The sequence below is a fragment of the Cinclus cinclus genome, chromosome 1, assembly GCF_963662255.1.
Source record: "Cinclus cinclus chromosome 1, bCinCin1.1, whole genome shotgun sequence".
Classification (NCBI taxonomy): domain Eukaryota; kingdom Metazoa; phylum Chordata; class Aves; order Passeriformes; family Cinclidae; genus Cinclus; species Cinclus cinclus.
Genome location: NC_085046.1, coordinates 144828947 through 144836180, shown reverse-complemented (window position 1 = coordinate 144836180; position 7234 = coordinate 144828947).

Sequence of the window (7234 nt, the reverse complement as noted above, 5' to 3'; positions counted from 1 at the left end):
CATCCTGTTGGGAAGTTCTATTAGCTTAGAAGCTAAAGCTCATCTTGAGTTGCCTGGTTTTGCTCTGAGTAAAATACAGCCAGACATTAGGAATGAGCCCAGTGGGAAGAACAAGGCAGCTGACCTCAAAGGTTTCTTTGACACCTCAGTTTTTTGGGCATTTAGTGGCAACCAAAGAGGACAACGTGACAAAAGACCACTTTTATATTCAGAACCACACCTAACAAGGATGCTTGTCCAATCCCACTCTGAAGGAATTGATGGGATGGGCATTGATGGGAAGTTAAATAAGAGCAAAATCATCACTTACATTTCCTTATTCTTATGTCACATATTCTTCATAAAAAGTTCAGTGCCAGGCTTGAAGTGAGTAGTGGCTGCCAGTAAAGTAGGAAAACAAATGTCTCTGACAACACTATAAGTGATCTTTTTATTCCCTATAAAAGTATTTTTTACAGGCTTGTTTGCTAAAGGGGGATAAAGAAAGAAATCACAGTCAATATGTTGCACAGAGCTCTTCTTGGTTTTTGAAATGTTGCAAATTTTCCTGAAAGTGAAAATAACTATCAGTCTAGGTAAATTAAAAGGGATCCAAAAGTCTTCACTGTCTTGGAATGAAAACAAGCAATGGGAATTTATAGAGCAAGCCTTGCTATGGGTTTTTCTTCAGTTCAAGGAATATTATCTTCTGGAAAATAAAGGATCATTTTGTGTTGTGCACCCAAATGAAACACACTGCAAGTGTGTTTTACAGGAACACATAAAGATATATGAGAATGAGACCACAGAAGCTCTGCATTGGTAATAGTCTTTATGAGCATGCAGTGAAATAAGGGACAAAATTTCACAGTGGATTACAGAGCCAGAAATGTTTTTACACTTTGTTCTGGAAATGCTTTCCCTTTGTGATTAGCCTTTATAGCATTTATTTGGCTACTGCCATTAGGACTGGAAATACATTCTGGGAGCTGAATGGACCTTGGGTATTAAAAGTAGAGTACAGAATCTTTTAGGGATGGATTGCTTGTTCAAATGCATGTTCAGATAGTATTAGTCAAATATTCCTTTCATCTAATGGTGGCTGAATGAGTGAGAGAGTTCAAATCCAAGATATGATAAAAAAGGTCCAAATCAGAGAATCTATGCTTTGTGCATACCTCTTACCTCTTGGTCAAAGGCTAATAAGTTTCTCCAGCAGCAACAACCACCCTTCACTTGCCACAGAGTTTGTCTAGACAGTGACATTCTATTTAGAGTTTGGGTTTAGCTATTCAGGTTGCTTTTCCAAACCTTAAATGAATTGCACGTGAAGCCTTGTCTCTAAAGACTCGTGTCTATTCAGAGTGTATTCCTGCTCACACGGAGATGTTTTCCATTTCTGTTCAGGTGATTCCCGTGCACTGGGTGTTGACCTGAACTCCTGGGTAGTGCCACAGCACAAGAGCTTTTTACTCCCAGCTCTAGTACTTAAAAATTCTCATGGCAAAATTGTGCTGTTTTGTGAGCTGAGAACACATGAAGCTACAAAAATTACCTGTTGAAGTGCTAGAGCAACGTTGTGCACTTCTGAACGCAGAAGTGTTTGCCAGGGTTGTGTGGTCCTCAGGAGCTGCTCTCTCCATTTGCAGCGTTGACTCAATAGCTTTGCCAGAACGGGTGTGTTGGGTTTGCTTGGCCAGGTTTTGCTAGCAGGGGAGCTACTATTTGGCTTCTGAGAGAAGCTGCCAGGAACTTCTCCCTCTGTCTGATGGAACCAGTGCCAGCCAGCTCCAAGACAGACCCAGCGCTGGCCAAGGCTGAGCCCAGCAGTGATGGCTGTAACTCCTCTGGGACAACCTATTTAATAAGGGGGAAACAAAGTTATTCTGTATTGCAGAAGGAATTGCGGGCTGAAAGAGTGAGAATATGTAAGAGAAACCTCTACGGGCACCACGGTCAGTGAAGAAGGAGGGGGAGGAGGGGTGCCAGTGCCAGAGCTGAGATTGCCCTGGTGCAGCCCATGGGGATCCACGGGGGAGCAGAGATCCACCTGCAGGACCCCACACCACAGCAGGGAGATGCCCAAAGGAGGCTGTGACCCCACGGGAAGCCATGCCTAGAGCCGTCCTGGCAGGACCTGTGTTCTGTGGAAAGAGGAGCCCAGGATGGAGCAGTTTGTGCAGGGCTGTGGCCCATGGGTGGGACTCGGGCTATAGAAGTCCATGGAAGACTTTCCGTGGGAGGGACCCTGTGCTGGGGCTGAGCTGGAGAAGGAAGCAGCAGCAGAGACAAAAGCAGGTGTGATGAACTCACCTCAGCCCCCATTCCCCATCCCCCTGAGCGGGAGGAGGTAGAGCCAGCAAGGAGGGAGACATGAAAGAGGAGGTGTTTTGTTTTACTTCTCATTACCTTCAGTAATAAATTTAATTAATTTCCCCAAGTTTGGTCTGTTTGTGATAGTAAGTGGTGAGTGATCTTTCCCTGCCTTTGTTTCAGCTCAGTGGCCCTCTTGTTACATTTTCTCTCTCCCGTCCATCTCGGAAGTGACAGAACAGCTTTGGGGGACTCCTGGTGTCCAGTCAGGGTCAAACCACAACAAGAACTCATGCAGGAGCTTCCTAATATACCCCGAGGGAGCTGGAACATTAACTTAATCCCTACACTTCCCTTGAAGCATAGTGAGGAGTTTCACCTGAGCCTTCTGCTCAGAGAGGGCTTGGGCAAGCTCAAGGACACAGCTTGAGATTTTTGGGGACTTCACTGATGTCAGCCAATATAAAATTTACAGCTTTGGAAAAAAAACCATAGTGGTGACAGGATAAAAACTCCTTACACTGGTATGGCTAATGCTGGGACTATCCTGATTTTATGTGTTAATTTTGTATTACTTGAATATATTTCTTTAGAATAAATTCTTTTCCCACTTGCCTGAGTAGATTTTTTTTTTTTTCTGGCAAAAGGTCTTTGCTAACATAATACATCTACATTAGAAATGTGGCCTGCTGTAGTTCTCTCTCTGCCTCTTAAGGTGTGTTTAAATTGAAGACATGCTCAAAGCTGTAGATGGTATGCTTTAGCCACCCTCATGCTTTAATTTTCCTGTGTCAGAATGAAAATATAACCCAACCAACAAGCTGACAGAAATTTTAAATTTCTATGTGTTTTAGCAGAAAATAGAGGGACTGCCAAAATGATTGTGCTACATCTTTTGGAGATTAGTCTAATCATTTTTATTTTTACTTTACCTGAAGAACTTCCAACTTTCCATGTGATGCTTTTTAACTACAGAGCCTTTCCACAGCCCTGTCTGAAGTGAGAAAACAAGGGAAGCAAGTAAACCTTAGAATTTTGTGCAAAGTTGCTGTTACTTTTGAGTAAACCTAATATTTCTGTAGTCTTACTTGAAACAGGAACTCAGCATAGAATCCACTCCACGGTATTTTATACTTAGGAGAATGGAGGATGCACTATGAATAAAGCTTATTAAGGGTTTGAGGGTTTTGGGTATTTTTCATTGGTTTGGTTTGCATTTTTTTGTTGTTTTGGTTTGTTTTTAATTTGGTTTTTTTGGTTGGTTGGTTGGTTGGTTTGGTATGGGGTTTTTTTAACCATCACCTTAAAAACTGTTACAGAAGAAAGCCAAGTGTAACAGAAGTTCTTACAAACATTTATAGAAAAATAAATATTTTGCTATGTCACATTCTGTTCTTTTTATTTTACTATTTGTATGTGATAGAATTCAAAATTTAGTCAGTGGTTGTAGAAGGTGCTGTAAAATCTCAACAAAAATCCATACCCCAAAGGTCTTAATTTTTCTCACCTCCAACTAGGTAGAATTGATATGAATTCTTAAAATACAGGGATTTTTCATGTGTGTAAATGGAGAACTAGAGTAGGGGGTAGCTGCAAATCTGTGACACAGCCAGCTAGGTAGCTTTGTGTTGTCTTTCCTCTTGAAAAAAAAAAAAAGTTTCAGAAATTCTAGAAGCCGATATTTCCTTGGCAGTGGAAGCACAAAAGGACAGATGCTGGGTGAGTGATGGCAGTATGATTTCAATTATGCTCTTTTTCAAGCAGTTATGGTTTTGGTTAGTATTTTCAGTGTAGGAATCTGCATGGGACCAGCTTTGAACTGTAGATACACTGATTTTTGGTATCTTGTCAAATAACTGCTGTCCAGCCCTGACATTTGTAGATGCTTTAGCAGGGACCAGTGTGACGCAAGCAAAACCACACACAAGGATATTCCTGAAAAGTCTGATTTGGTAGTGCTTCCAACTAGAGGTTTGTCTGTCTTGAATTAACAATATTAATGTGTTTATCAGCAAAATTCTATATTTATAAATAGGGAAGCCACCAGTACTTCTTTCTTCCTGGCCACACCTAAAAGCAGACAAAGTTTTGTATTAGGCTACAAACTTGTGGTTTTGACTTTCCTCTCTCTTTCCACACCCTTGCTCACCAGCTGTTAGAGTCTGTACTTTATGCTCATGTTTGTTCACAAAGACTTTAGGGTGCTGGGTGCTGTGAGGCACCACTGAAGTTTCTAGGTGGGATGTCAGGATGTCCCATGTCACAGTTCAGCATGAAGCCAGATTGTTGTTTAATTTCATATTCCCCAGTGCAGCCCAGATCCATCTGAATTGGACATTCATGCTTATTCCCTTATGCTCTATATTCAGAAGAATGCCTTGCCTCTCTCGCTCTGCTTTCAGATCCCTTCATTCTCCTTTGCTATGCTGAATGCTTTAGTTGGTCCATTTTTCTGCAGCTGTTCAAGCAGTTTGCCTTATCCCCATTTTCAGAAACATAACAGGATTATGTGTATTAGAGAATTGTGCTTGTTCTAGATCCTGCCTATAAAACAGAAAGCACTAAGACTTGGATACTGTGTGATTTACTGCAAACCCAAACCATTTCACTGAGCCTGACACCACGAGGGTATATGAATTTGTGCTTAAATCACGCTCCCAGTGATTTAAAAGGGTTAGTTAAATACATGATTTAGAAACTAATAATTGAGCCTATGTGAGCCGGCCATTATGTATGCAGTAATTGGATGTGCTTAGGAGCATGTGTCATGGAAATGGGAACCAATGGGATTATAGCACTTCTCAGGAGGTTTTAGAGATTGAGAGGAACAGCATGTACAGTTAAAAACAAAATTAGCTGTGCATATGTAGAGATTATAAAGCATCAAAAGACGAACAACAGAACTAATTCTCCTCTGCTAATGGCTGGGAGTTCATTGCCACTAAATGAGCATCCAGCTGCATGTGGATGGAGGTGGGAGCTGGGTGGGGTGACACACTGGGAACTTCTGCAATACCTGGAACAGGAGATGAAACTGCTGTGAAATCAGGCACACAAGAGTTGCTCAGGACTTGCTCAAGAGCTGCACCAGCAATCCACGGCATCCAAAGGTCAAGTCTGACTTGCACAAACCAGAGCATTGCAACAACTCTTTGGGCAGGTAATGGCCCACAAAGATCCCAGCCCACTGTGGTGTGTCTGAGCCAAGAGCCCTTGGGTTGTGGTGTTGCAGGCAGCAGGGGAGCATTGAAGAAGGCAGTCCAGAGAAAGAGGCACATCCAGGTGTTGTAAAATTTTTGCAAGTTTAAAACTTGACCCTGCACTACATAGCTCATCCTAGCAGAAGTGGACAACTACTAATAAAGCATTTCTCCCTAGCTGCAATTCTCTCTTACGTCTGGCTACACAAAACTCGTGAGGCTGTCTATAATGAAGTTGTCTGCTGAGTGCAAATGGAGTCACAATCCTACTGAGTTATTCTTGCCATCCTTTGTCATTCATGGACCTGTTGGAGCAAGTCCACAGACATGATCAATGAGCTGGAGCACCTTTTCTGTGAAGACAGGCTCAGAGTACTGAGATTGTTCAACCTGGAAAAGAGAAGGCTCTGTGGATACCTTATAGCATGTTCAGGTTCCTAAAGGTGATGTAAGAAAGCTGGAGAGGGACTTTTTAAAAGAGCATGGGGTGATAGGACAAGGGACAATGGCACTGAGCTGAAAGATGAAGGGGTTATATTGGATCTTAGGAAAAAAATTCTTCCCTGTGAGGGTGGTAAGGCCCTGGCAAAGGCTTCCCAGAGAAGCTGTGGCTGGCCCATCCCTGGATGTGTTCAAGGCCAGGCTGGGCAGGGGCTCTGAGCAACATGGTCTACTGGAAGGTGTCCCTGCCCGTAGCAGGAACATTGGAACTGGATGATCTTTAAGGCCATTTCCAAACCCAAACCAATCTACGATTCTATGAATCACATTATGTATGTTTTTAAGTAAATTGAATTTTGTTTTCCTAAATAATTCTAAAATCTGTGGTCTGAAACTACAACTTCAATTTATAGTCCCAAATTAAGTTGTTCAGCATTCAAAAAAGCCTTGAAAATTGATATGTACATTAATATCTTTGTGCATTGGAAGACATCTGGGCACTATTGTGGTAAAGCCTGAGGTGTCACTGAAGTTTTGAAGGAAGGATGTTGCCTTAGTGCAGAGTAAATGTCTGGGTTTTGGGTTTTTTTTCCTAATCTGCATATTAATTCCTGTCACACAGCTGATGGAGTGGGCTGCAGCTAGATTCATCCCATTTAGATCAGTTTAATCCTTTGCAAGCTTCCAAAAGTAATTATTCTGCATTGCCGTTGAACACTGTGTAATACAAACTTCAATCTGTTCAGATCCTGCTCCAGACCCTCGGTGACCTTTCTGTTCATACACCAGCAACACTGACTGCAATTAATTTATTCTCTCATTGGGAATATTCTTATATTGATCCACTTTTCATAAAAGATGGTAAACTCTTACCTGGTGGACCATTATTTGAATAATCTCTCTCTCTAATTATTGTTTTTATCAGCCACAGTGTTTGGATCATGCCTCTCAGGGCATGGCTTTCCTGTTCAGCACAGAAACCACATTGCCATTAATTCCTGGTGGTGTTTCCTGGTGCTGGGAGTCCAGCAACCCCTCTGCATCTGTTCCCTGGGTTACATTTCTGCCTTGGCAACGAGACATTCTGTGCAGTTTAATTTGTCCTTTGGCTGGATTTGCCTGCTTCATCAGCTTGATTTAATTGACCATCCTGTGAAGTGAACCCGAGGTGGAGCCATTCTGCTGATGGGAGGGCAGCAGGTCTGGTGGACACAGCCTCATGTGCTGGGGATGCACCAGCCATATTCATGTGGCAGAAATCTCTCTTTACAGGCTTGAACTCCACTTTGCTTTAGGATTAC